The sequence below is a fragment of the Phascolarctos cinereus genome, unplaced genomic scaffold (genome assembly GCF_003287225.1).
Source record: "Phascolarctos cinereus isolate Bilbo 61053 unplaced genomic scaffold, phaCin_HiC Scaffold_4;HRSCAF=312, whole genome shotgun sequence".
Classification (NCBI taxonomy): Eukaryota; Metazoa; Chordata; class Mammalia; order Diprotodontia; family Phascolarctidae; genus Phascolarctos; species Phascolarctos cinereus.
Window position 1 is genome coordinate 122,992,075 of NW_027555847.1, and position 13,971 is coordinate 123,006,045.

Below are 13,971 nucleotides of genomic sequence, written 5' to 3' on the forward strand. Positions count from 1 at the left end.
CTTTTAAAATCCTTCTTGAGCTCCTCCAAGGAGGCTTTTTGGACTTGAGACCAGTTCATATTCCCCTCTGAGGTTTCATATGTGGGTATGTTGACAATGTTGTTCTCGTCTGACTTTGTGCCTTGATCTTCCCTTTCCCCAAAATAAGAATGTATGATCATTTTTCATTTCTGCTTTTTGTTCACGGTGTTTGCCATTTTCTAACTTTTTATTAAAAAAAAAATGTTGAGTTCTGCTGGAGCTAAGCTTCTTTTCCTGCTTACCAGGGCCTTGCACTTGAATGTTTTTCTCCTAGTTGCCCAGACCTTGCACCAGGATGTTTTGATGCTGGTGGATTTCTGTCAGCCTGCAATTTTGCCTTCTGGAGCTGTGCTTCCCAGAATTGTGTTGCAGCACCAGGTGAATTACTTTGCATTTTAAGCTATTTGTTATCCACCTACAATGATAATGGCAATGTTTTTCTGCAATATCTATCTACAATTGTAATGACAGTATTTTTCTGCAATGACAAATATATCAATTAAAACACATATTAGTTAGTCTGTACTTGTGACATTTTCTAAAAAGAAAGAACCCAGCATTGATATCGTTTGCATTTTTATCACCAACAATACTCTTCTTGCCTCCTACAGAGCTGTGCCTAACAACAAAGAATAAAAGAGGAAAAATATCATTCAGCAAAACTAACCACCATATTGAAAAATTCTGACATTAAATACAGTGTTCAGCACCTCTATTCCCTCACCTCTGCAAAGAAGCAAGGGAAGGTGCTGTCTCATGACTCTGCTTAGGGCCTAGCACATGACAGATCCTTAATGATTGATTCTCTCCTTTTCCATCCTAGTACTTGAGAAAGACTTGGGTTGGGGCTGGCAGGGTCCATGGTAATGGTTACCAAGATGATTGCTTTCTAGAGGAGATCTCTGGTCTTGAGTGGCACATAATCACTTTGTTCCACCAGAACCTCTCCACTCAAGGAGTGACCAGGTTTGGGGTATTGGTGGAAGTATTGATAGTGGCTCCTCTCTTTTCAGTCCTACCCACCTGGGTTCTTAGTGATTACAGAGAGCAGAAGGCACTGTTTTCTCAAATGATAATGGCAGCGAGGGGCCAGTAGGTGCTACCTTCCCCCATGACATTAAGGTCAGGATGACAGAACTTAGAACTGAAACTCTCTCATTTTATAGATGAGCAAACTGAGGTCAGGTGCAGTAGATAGAGCAGCCAGGCCTGGAGTCAGAAGACCTGAGTTCAAATCTGTCCTTAGACACTTATTAGCTGCGCGACCCTGGGAAAATCACTTAACCCTGTTTGCCTCAGTTCCTCATCTATAAAATGAGCTGAAGAAGGAAATGGCAACCCACTCCAGTATCTCTGCCAACAAAACCCCAAATGGGGTCACAAGAGTCAAACACGACTGAATAACAACAAGAAATGCAGGTAGTAAATAGAAAATCTGGGATTTGAATTCAGGTCTTCTGATTCTAGATCCGTCACTCTTTCCAGTGTACTTTGTACTCTGGCTCTGTAATGGTAGCCTGCACCTATGGGGTAGAAATCTTGAAAACATTAAAGTAGTTTAATTTTGCTATTTCTTATTGTCATTAGTTTCTCTCCTGTTCTTCATCTACTCTTTCTAATGCTCCTGTGGTCCTGAGAGTCTCTGCTCCAACTCTGCCTCCTCTTGGCTCTCTTTACACTGAGAATGCTGATGCGTTTAATGATAAAATTACTTATATGTTACCAGTGCTTAGACAGTGCCTGGCATATAGTAGCACTTAATGAATTCTAGTCTTTCTGAATTCAAATCTGACCTGAAACACTTACTATCTGTTTGACTGTGGGTAAGTCACTTAACCCTGTTTACCTCAGTTTCATCATCGGCAAATTGAGCTGGAAAAGGAAATGGCAAACCTCTACAGTATCCTTGCCAAGAAAACCCCAAATGGGGTCACAAAGAGTCAGACACGACTAAAATGATTGAATGAATTGACTAGAAACATAAATGATACTACCTCATCATCAACTGTTAATATCTTGAGTTTTTTATTCTTTACCAAGTATTTCTTTTAATAGATTCTTAATTTTAAAAGTTACTAAGTTGAAAAAAAAAGTAGATGCCCATCAATCGAGGAATAGTTAAACAAGTTATGCTGCACAAATATAATGAACTATTACTGCACTTTCAGAAATAATGAATATGAAAAATTCAAACTAGCCTGAAAAGACTTATCTGAAGGGATGTGTACTAAAGTGAGCTGAACCAGTACATGACATATGCAATGACTACAATGATATAAACAGAAAGGACAGTGGCAAAAAACAACCAAAGGTGAATGCTGTAAGTCATAATGACCAAGTTATAATGAGCCAAGCAGAGTTATGAGACAGCACCCTATCCCCTTGCTTCTTTGCAGAGGGGAGAGGATAGGGGTGCAGAGCACTGTATGTAATGTAAGAGTTTTTCAATATGTTGGTTAGTTTTGCTGAATGATATTTTTTGTCTTTTTTATTCTTTGTTATCAGGCATAGCTCTGTAGGAGGCAAGGAGAGTATTGTTGGTGATAAAAATACAAAAGATATCAATAAGTTGGTTTTTTTTTAAAGAAAATATCACAAGTGCAGACTAATATGTGTTTTAATTTATATGTTTGCCATTGCAAAAAAATATTGTCATTGGAATTGTAGGTGGATATTGTAGAAAAACATTGCCATTATAATTGTAGGTGGATACAAATAGCTTAAAATGTAAACTAATTCAAAAGAACTATAAGCATGATGCTATGCCAGGTTCCAAGGTGAGAGTAATTAAGGGCTGGACAATCAGATAAAGGTTCCTCTAGAAGGTAGCCTTTGGCCTGAGCTTTTAAGGGTGAATTTAAAGAATTTGATAGGAGGGGAATGGGATGAGAGTATATTTCAAAGATAAGAAACTTTGGGAACAAAGAAACTCCTATAAGAAAGATAGGGTGTATCTATGGTTAGAGATAAGACTAAGTTTGAGTGGAACATATGTAGAGCATGTGGTAGGGAGTATTGTGAAGGGAGACTAGAAAGGCAAAGGGTCATATGATTACTGGGGGGCTTGAATGCCAAACTAAGTAACTTGAGCTTTATTCAAATCATAAGGAGTCAATGACTAACATAAGCATAGCTAGGCACAAAGCATGGACAATAGTGGTGTGAAAGTTAAATTGGACAAAGAGAGAGAGAGTAACAGTGGGAAGACCTGTTAGGGGCTATGGCACTGGAGATGATAATGAGGGCCAGTATTAGAATGGTGGCGATGTGGTTTTAATAGTATAAGGTCCCTGAAATACCAAGGTTCAGGGTGAAGTTGTCTGGAAAAAAATTGCAGATTCAAGTAATCTTCCAGTCAAGTGGCAAAAAGTTTATCATAACACTAATATAGCCAGGCAGATCTCCTTGTGGAACTTGCAACCTAACGGGGGTGATGCTAAAGCTTATATAGAAAAAGTTCAGTGAGTGTTGTGCCAAGTATGCTAATTAGGCGGTAAACATACAGTTTCTATACCTCAAGTGCCTGCCTCATTCATTACTGGAAACCCTGGTGAGGTGGAGTGTGGGGTGGGGGGCATCTAAAGGTTGTGTTTTCGGTCTGTTACTGTAACAGGATAGCCTGGGGAGTTGACATCTATAGCTTGACCTCTGGTTTGTATATATAACTGTAGAAATCAGTACATAATAGTTCTGCTGGTACAAGATAGTCCTGTTCATACAAGGAAAATTTTACAGAGGCCAGCTTGTTCTTGTAACAAGGAGAGATAGTTTGCCTCACTGGGCCCACTCATGAGTTATTTCCAAAGACAGGATCTTTGGACTGGGGAGAGATATGATCCTAGGGCTAGGATCTGAGCACCCCATCACTAAGCATGTGCTAAACACTATAAATATGTCATCTCATCCTCACAACAACACTGGGGGGTAGGTACACTTAGGATCTTTTACAGTTAAGGAAACTAAGGCAGACAGAGGTTAAGTGACTTAACCCAGGGTCACAAAGCTAGTAAGCACCTGAGGCCAGATTTGAATTTAGGTCTTCTGGCTCCAGGCCCAGTGCTCTATTTACTGTGCCACCTGGCTTCCTCCAGAAGAGTCAGAGAGAACACCAAGGTTTCAACATCAAAGATTGGGTGAGTGGTGTCAAGGACAGAAATAATGAGGTCAGAAAGACAAGCAGGCTTGAGACTTGTTAAATTTGACCATGGCTGGGAGAGTGGGATAGAGGTGTCTCATAAATGATTGGAGATATGGGTCTAGACTCAAGTTCAGGACAGATATCAGGGCTGAAGACGTAGATTTGAAAATCATAACCTCATATGATTTTAGCCAGGAAGGGACCTTTCAAATCATCTAGTCTAACCTCATCACTCTGCAGATGAGGAAACTGAGATCTCCAGAGGTTAAGTCACTTCTCCAAGCCTTCAGAACCCATGATCAGCAGAACTGGAAGTGCTTCAAACCACTCTGTCTCTGTGGACACAACCAGTTCCACTGGGAGACAGCCCTCTACTGCCCAACTTTGACATACCCTCCCCCCTGAATTTTCCCAGTTTTCAGGCCCAAAAGAGAGATGGCAGTGTGGAGATGGATGAGCTGTTGAAGAGTTCAGTCACTGGGGGTCTTAATCTGGTCACTCTCCAGTGGGCCTTTAAAAAGGACCAGACACTGGTTTTGGGTTGTTCCCTCTGGCTCCTAGTATACATCAGCTTCATACTGGGAAGAGGAGCAGAGAACACTGTACTTGGCAGGTACCACAGAAGGGAGGAGGGGTGGACTGAGGTCTGCTTTCTGAGACACTGAATAGTTTGGTGGACTACCAAGAATTAGGCTTTCGTCTCTTTAGGAGTGACACCATATGGTAGAACTGATGATCACTAAAGGCCATGAGAGGGGAAGGCGTGGGATGGATTGTATTGAGATGTGGTTCCTTGCCACCATCATCTTGATCTCTGAGATGAGGAATGCTTAGTAGCTCACACCTACAAAAGCTCATTGGGCAGCATGGGTCTCCATTGGGAGAACAAGGGCAAAAGAGAGGGAGGACCCTGGAAATCAGGTGTGATTTATTCAAGCCATTTCAGATTTTAATGCTGTCACCTTTCTTATTCCCATTCCCACCTCCCAGGGCACAAAAGTATATGTTGAATAAGTCGGACCAATAAGAAACAGTGTGTGTCATGGGGCATCCACACCAGGCAAGGCTCACACAGCTTTGAGCACCAGATGTCCACCACTGTCAGAAAAAAGCAAACAGTGTGCCCCAGCAGAGGGCTACGCCTTTACCTATGCTTTTCCTTTGGATAAATTTCATTTAGTGTAAGTTCAATTCAATTCAACAGACATTTAGCAAATGCCTACTATGTGCCAAGCATCGTATAGCTGCTGAGAATATTGACAAAAATGAAACACTTCCTGCCTTCAAAGAGCTTATATTGTGATGAAAAACGTGTACTTTTATAAGTAAATACAAAAAATATATAAAGTGAATAAATACAAAGCAATTTCTGGGAGAGCGACAGTGGTCCTAGTAATGGAGTAAGGGGATGTTGACGTCAGGATAAGGTTAATGTAAGAGGTGACCCTTGAATTGAGTTTAGAAGGAAGTGAGAGGGGATAAACTGCAGGGGTGGGGAACCTGCAGCCTCAAAGCCTCAAGGCACATGGCCTTAAGGCCACAGGTTCCCCGCCCCTGGGATAGAGTCTAGCTGAGAAACTGCAACAGGCAGGGAACGCATAACATAGTGAGCCATGTCAAGTGGTGAAGAGATAGGAAAATTTGCCTGTCTACAAAATGGCCTCAGAGAGTAGGGGAAAGAAAAGTCTTATAGTCACCTGTTGTCCACTGGAAAATTGATTGGATTTCCTAGGAACAGGAGGAAAGGAGTGACCGACAGGCAGTCAAGCGATCTCTGAGGAGCAGAGCCAATTCACTAGTAAAAGAGAGACTGTTTGAGCCAGATAATGTAACATAAGTTTAAACAGAACACACATACATATTCTCTGCCTGCCTCCAGACTACTGTGGAGCTTTGGGGCTGCTTTGGGCCATGTGGTGACCCATTGCTGAAAGGATTTGGCATTTTAACATGATGTAAAAGACACTTAATATGACACAAATGGTTCCTTGGTCATCGCTCTGCCCCAAGGCAGCAGCAAGGGGGCTGGGTGCCAAAAGAGGAGGACCTTTCTTTAAGAGGTGTTCCTTTCTGGTCTGGTGCTTCAGCTGAGGAGGTAGATCCCTGGGATTTATAGATAATCCTCTTTGTATGCAAATGCCTGCTTGGGCCATTTACCTGCCCAGGTTTGGGGTCATAAATCAGTAGGCCTGAGAATGTTGACAGTTAGCCTAGTCAGGAGTTCTCATCTTATTTTTAAAAATATTTTGAGCTTTCTATAGTCATAAGAAAAAGTGCTCAAAATCACTGTTGATGAGAGAAATGCAAATTAAAACAAGTCTGAGGAAACACCTCAGTCCTATCAGATTGGCTAACATGATGGAAAGGAAAATGACAAATGTTGGAGGGGATGTGGAAAAACTGGGACGCTAAAGCATCGTTGATGGAGTCGTGAACTAATCCAACCATTTTGTAGAGCAATTTGGAACTATGCCCAAAGAGCTATAAGACTGTGCATGCCCTTTGACCCAGCAATGCCACCACCAGATCTGTATCCCAAATAGATCAGAAAAAAGGGAAAAGGACCTACATGTACAAAAATATTTATAGCAACTCTTCTTGTAGTGGGCAAAGAATGATGGGGATGCCCATCAACTGGGGAACGGCTGAACAAGTTGGTATATGATTGTGATGGAATACTATTGTACCATGAGAAATGACAAGCAGGATAGTTTCAGAAAAATCTGGGAAGAATGATATTAACTGATACAAAGTGAAATAAACAGACCTAGGAGATCATTGTAGATAGTAACAGCAATATTGTGTATAATCAACTAACTATAAATGACTTAGCTCAAGACAGTTCTGAAGGACTTATGATAAAAAATGCTATCCATCTCTAGAGAAAGAATAGATGGAATCTGAATCTAGATCAGAGTATACCTTTAAAAGTTTTTTGATTTTTCTTTTTTTCCTTTTTTTTGTCTGTGTTCTCTTTTGCAACATAGCTATTATGAAAATATGCTTTGCATGAATGCACATGCATAATGTATATCAAAGTGCTTGCCTTCTCAAGAACTGGAAGGGTAAGGAAGGGAGGGAAGGAATTTGGAACTCAAAAATTATAAAAAACTAATGTTAATTTACATGTAATTGAGAAAAAATGAAATAAAAACAATACTTTAAAATATTTTGATGACTATATTTCAATAGAATTTGTTTCCTTCATAATTCTGTGTATAGGGTGATCAAAAAGTCTAAGCACTGGTTTAAGCTATTAAACATTAATAGCTTTAAAATACATTATTATTTAAGCTATTAAACATCAGAAGTCAAAGAACTGCACTGACTTTAGAGACACCTTGTATTTTGTTTTCTGTATTTCAAAACATTCTGAGAAAGGGTCCAAAGGCTTTACTAAGCTGCCCAAGAGAGCCCATGACACACACACAGAGGTTAAGAACCTTAGGCTTAAATCATCACCCAGCACAGGGACAGGTGACTCTGATCAATTAGCATAAGGGCCAGCAGATCACAGAAGTGCTTGGACCATGTGACCAATCCAATCCAATGAGCAAACTGATATGATGCTTTAGGAAAAATTTACCCATGTCTCTTGCTGATATCACTAATGTACATGCATGTAATGTATGCATTAGAACTGCATTGTTATGCATTTGTTAGAATATGTTGTATATGATTCCTTTGTCATCTGTGTGGTATGCTTTTTGCTGTTTTATGGTTATCTGTGAATAAACAGATGGTATGCAATGAATATGTCATTGCTATATATGTATATGATGTATTTTTTATATGACTCAGACATTTAGTTAGTCACTGTACGCAGCTCTGTGGAATGATGCTATGTATGGTGCTAGATGTATTACAAGCACTGTTAAGGTGGATATAATGAAAATAATCCTGTCAGAAAGTTACCTGTGATTTTGAAACAGTACTTAGATTATTGAATTCTGATATTTATAATGTGCATCTAGAGTTTGAAAGTTTTTTTTTTTACTGAGGGAGGAGTATAATCTCTCCCACTGAAGTAATCACCAGCTATACAACATTTACTTCTTTTTTTTCCCCTCTGCACTTTTTCAGATCTTTAGGGACAAAGCAAGACAAAAGTATAGAACTGAAATAGTGACAGGAGATCCATGCCTTCATGGAAAGGCAGTCATTAGAGACTGTGTTCTGTTTGTACATTGGTTGGTAGGGCTTTAAAAAGGGACATGCATGGGACTTCTAATCATTTTCTCTGGTTTCAGGGATGCATGGGTTTCATATTGGGGAAGCGATTTAGAGGACACTGGGTCAGACAGGTGCCATGAGAAAATGAATTCCATGTGCATGGGTAGATAAATGGATCACTTTTGAGTGGCTAGAGATCTCATTGATGAACCAGACAGTGTTCCCAGACTTGATGCAATCATCACAATGTCATCTGCTTGAAACAAGACCATCTAGTCCAATGGTGTCAAACTCAAATAGAATTTGGGGCCACAAAACCACACAAAAGGATCCCTATGGGTTGCATATTGACTTAGTTTTAAATTTTCATATTAATTATATTTTATTATATTTTAACTTATTTTGTTAAATATTTCCCAGTTACATTTTAATTTAGTTCAGGTCATACTCCATGGTAGTTTGGGCCACATGCCACCATGGGCCACATGTTTGACACCTCTAATCTAGACCATGGACTGAATATTTTTGTGTCATGAAACCCTCTGTCTGGAGAAGCCTATGGATCCTTTCTCAGAATAATGTTTGTTGTCTATATTCACAACTGAAGAAAATGCTAAATTTCTGTTAGAGGTTATTTTTTTCCCCATTCAAGTTCATGTACCCCTTGAAATCTATCCATTGATCCCTAGTCAAAGAAAGCCTATAACAGATTGCTCTAAATCACTGATAATAAGAAATCACAAGTAATAATTACAAAACTGCAAATAGAAACAGCTTTGAGGTTTCATGTCCTACCCAGAAAGTAGGCAAAGATGATAGACTATGGCAATAGTCAGTGTTGGAGGAAACATTGGCTATAGGAAAACAGAACAGCTGTGAATTGGGCCAACCCATTCTGGAGTTGAATTATGCTTAAAAAAAAAAAAAAGGAAAGAAAAGTGATTAACATGGCCTTTGACCCAAAGATCCTACTGCTAGGTATATACCCCAAAGATAGGAAAGTCCCTTATATGTTAAAATATTCATTGCAGCACTTATTTTGTGGTAGAAAATAATGAGAAACAAAATAGATGCCCACTGATTGGGGAATGGCTAAGCAACTTGTACTATGTGAATAAGATGGAATATTATTGTGCTGTAAGAAATTATGAACACGTAGACTTCATAGGAGCATTGGAAGTCTCATAAGAAGTGATGCAGGGTGAAGTCAGCAAAATCAGGAAAACTGTATATAAAATGACCCAACAATGTAAATTCAAAGAATAAGAACCCCTGAACAGAGTGCCTTGTGATTATAATGACCAAAATTCCTTCTGAAGAAGAGATGAGGGGCAGCTAGGTGGCGCAGTGGGTAGAGCACCAGCCCTGAAGTCAGGAGGACCTGAGTTCAAATCCAACAGCAGACCAAACACTTGACAGTAGCTGTGTGACCCTGGGTAAGTCACTGAACCCCAATTGTCTTAAAAAAAAGAGAGATGAGAAAATGCACCCCTTTCACTTTGTATAGATGAGGGACTAGGGACACAGTACTGCATACACTGACAGACTCAGCTGATGTTTGGGTGAGTTTGCTGCAATGTTTCCCTTTCCTTTAAAAAAAAATTCTTTGTTACAAGGGATGATTCTCTGAGTATGGATGAGAGGAGGGATATATTTAGAAATTAAGGTAATATCAAAACAAAAGATATCAGCAACAATTAATTTTTTAAAAGAGTGTCTGGAAAACCTCATTAACCATGACCAACCCCCATTTTATTAGATATACAACATATACAGTAGGCAGAATTTTAACTTCAGTTGTCCTTCCTCGCGTTGTCTCTGCCTCACCTCCAGCCCCAAAGTTTTTATGGGGTCTGGTACATTTGTGATGGGCACGGGGAGAAAAGGGCCAGGAATTAAACTTACATTTATATATGACTATTTATAACTTTTGACTAAATTTTTTCTACCTGGACCTACTATTTGATAAACCATCTTATCTGTTGATTCACACTGATAAAAATATGATTGCATGTTGGGCTAATAGTGTGTAACATATTTGTATATTTCTTATTCAAAAATGATTGCACTAGACTACCAAAGGCTGCCTTTGGTCCCTAATCCCCAACTGGGCATTATGTTACTGGATTTGAAACTCTCGGATTGTTTGTTTTAGACTCAGGGTATACTGCCTGGCAATGTGGTATAATGGAAAGAACACTAAATGGGAAGTCACAGCATCCTCTCTGTTCTATTCCCAGCTTCTCCCCTTTCCAACTTTGTCACGTCAACTTACTGGGTCTCAATTTCCCAATTTTTAAAATGAGGATGCTGACCTAGAGCATCTCTAAGGCCCCTTTGATCTCTAACATTATAAGATACTATGGAGTGCTGTGTTTGGTATTCAAAAAAAACTTTCTCCTACTCTGTTGAGCCTTCCTCTAGAACCAGAATTTATTGGTTCACCTTTCTCACTGCCTTCATTAGAAGCAGCAATGTACAGATGGCCCCATTTGCTTTTGAAATCACAATCCACAGGTTAGTTTGGCCCTGACCCAACCAGACCTTTCTCCCATTCATTCTGCTAGGCTTTTTTTTATGATGCATCCTGTATGTTCTAAAGAATCTTATGCTTGGGGCAACAAATCTCCTAGAAATAACTCATTCCAACCATAGTTTAGATAATTGAAAAGATCGCTCTTATGGGAAAAAGCCACTAAGGGTTTTCCCCTAGTTCAATGACTGGGTTTACGCACATTCTCTACCTTTCTTTTTTCTTTGAAAGACTAATATCTTTTGTTTTTATATCCTCCTTTTCTCCAACTATAACCTTCCCCCTTTTCTACTTAGAGATCATTTCTTTTAAGAAAGTCACATTCTTGGGGCAGCTAGGTGGCGAAGTGGATAGAGCACCTGCCCTGAAGTCAGGAGGACCTGAGTTCAAATCCAGCTTCAGACCAAACATTTGACACTTACTACCTGTGTGATGCTGGGCAAGTCACTTAACCCCAATTGCCTGAAAAAAAGACAAGTCACATTCTGTGATCTGTCTTGATCTCTATCTGGGTTGGGTTAGTTCCGAAAATCTTCTTGTCAGGTGACTTGTGCTGAGGGAAGGATTTCACACCTTTTTACTTCCTGTAACACTGACTCACCAGTCCTGATCATCCAGTCTCACTGACTTAGGTACAAGAATCATGCCCATACTACCTCCTCCCTTAAGCTGATAATCATTCCTACACTCTCCCAGGCCCATTCTATCCATCCCATTCCGTCAGGTCCCCTGGAGCCCTTGCTCTATTGGCAACAAAGAACCATCCCTCTGCTTTTACAGAAACCTGGTTCTTCCTCAAGGATGTCCCAGTGTTTAAAACCTTCTTCAGTGGTGGCCCTTCATTTTCTCACTTCAGACTCAGAGGGCCATGAGGAGTGGGGATAAACATAGTCCTTGGTCCTCATGTCAACTTCCATATCCTTTCAACCATCCCTCAATGGCCTTTCATTTTTAGAAACTCATGCAATCCATTTAGATCACTTTCTCCCCATTATTTGTAGTCATTTGCCAATCTCCAGGTCACTCATCACTCTCCCTGCCTTTTCAATTATTTTAATATTTGAGTCACGCTCTTTATCTCCAACCCATTCCCTGCCATTATTCTTGGATGCTGTGATGCTTGTGTGGACAACTTAGTTACATGATTCCTTAACTTTATTCATGCCAGTGACCCCCATCTCCATCTTACTTTAGTTATTCACTGACTTTGTTAGGCCTTTGGCCTCATCATCTGGTGGCATAGTGGAGGGAATATTGGGCTTGGAATCAGAAAAAAAAAAAAACAAACTTGAGTTTAAAGCCTGCTTCAGATACTAGCTATGTGACCCCAGACAAGTCACTTAACCTTCTCATCTGTAATATGAGAGGGTTGTTTCTAAGGTCCTTTTCAGCTCTAAAGCTCTCTCAGAATTGTACCACTATAAGATGTGAACTTTGAAATACCATTATGTGGCCATAACCTACTCTTCCCACTCTCTCCCTCCAGTTAAATTGACCAGTCTTTATTATTATCTTTATACCTTGACCTCTTCCTGTTTTCCCAATTAGACCTTCCCATTCAGAATTAATTTGCCTCCTTAATCAGCCATGACCCCATGATTTTGCCATTTGAATTTTTCATTTGCTATCTTCCTAGGATCTATTGCCTCCCTGACCTTATCTCATTACTAACCTTTTAATAATCTTCATCCCTGGGTAGCATCCGATGAGGATTTAGCTATCTTTTCTAGGGTTGCCAACTATCACTGGAAAAAGTTGGAAGATTGAGCTGATTTCATTGTAAAGTTATGATATATCACCTTACCTGAACATTCACTTATAATCTTTCCATTCTACTCGAACTGACTTCTTGTTTCATTCCCTTCCAGTCAACAAATTCCTTCATTTATTTCAGTAGTGTGCCAAAATTAGAGCACAACCCCTCTAAGCCTTAGAATAGGGGTTCTCAAAGTGTGGCCCAGAGATGTCTAGAGGTCCCTGAGACCTTTTCACAGTATCCACAAGGTCAAAACTATTTTCATAATAATACTAAGACATTTTAATTTCTAATATTGTACATATCGATAGATATTACCTACATAAGAAAAAAAAGGTTGTTTAGGAAACCATTCCAGTATCTTTGCCAAGAAAACCCCAAACGGAGTCATGGAGAGTCAGACAGGACTGAAACAATTCCACAACAACAACAACAACTTTTAAGAGTGTCAAGGAATACACTAAAAAGTTTAAAAAATGTTGTCTTAAAAGATGGTCCTCACAAATTGCTATAGCTAAAACATTCCTCTACCAGCAGGTCCACCTCACTTTTCTCCTAAATTAGGTACTTTGGTGCATGGAAGACAGATAGGTTCTTCCCCAGGTTCATACCTCAAACCTTTCTAGCTTGGAAGGATCTTCCAGGTTTCCAACAGATTTCTATGGTCATTTACCTGCCAAGGTAAGGTATTGTACCAGAGGACACATTTAACAGAGAAATATTTAACACATATTAGCAATATTTAACACATAAATATGAAACTCCTCCCTCCTCCAGGCTAGGGAAGAGTATGCTTCATGTTGTTTACCTATTCCCCTACCTCTTGGGGTTTTTTTTTTGTTTGTTTGTTTTAGATCTCTAAGCACCTAAAATCAACAGGAGGGGGAAGCTGTCATGGCTTACAGGGAGGTAGGTCCCTGCCACAGAGAAAGTGGTGGTCAAGTGGTCAGAGATGTATTCTGATTGTTCTGGAAGAACTTTTTTTTTTTGGGGGGGGGTCTGAAGCTGTGATTTCATTGATGTAGAGAATTCCTAATGAGGAAACCTCACTACAGAGGCAGCTGATCATCTTGGGGAGTTGCCTGGGAACATAATGGACTTGCCTAGGATCACAGGGCCATTATGCATCTGAAGTGAAATTTCTTTATTTGTTTGTTTGTTTCTTTTCTTTCTTTCTTTCTTTCTTTCTTTCTTTCTTTCTTTCTTTCTTTCTTTCTTTCTTTCTTTCTTTCTTTCTTTCTTTCTTTCTTATCACAGTTAAGTGACTTGCCCAGGGTTATACAGGGTTTTATATATATATATGTATATATGTGTATATATATGTATGTGTATATATATGTGTGTGTATAT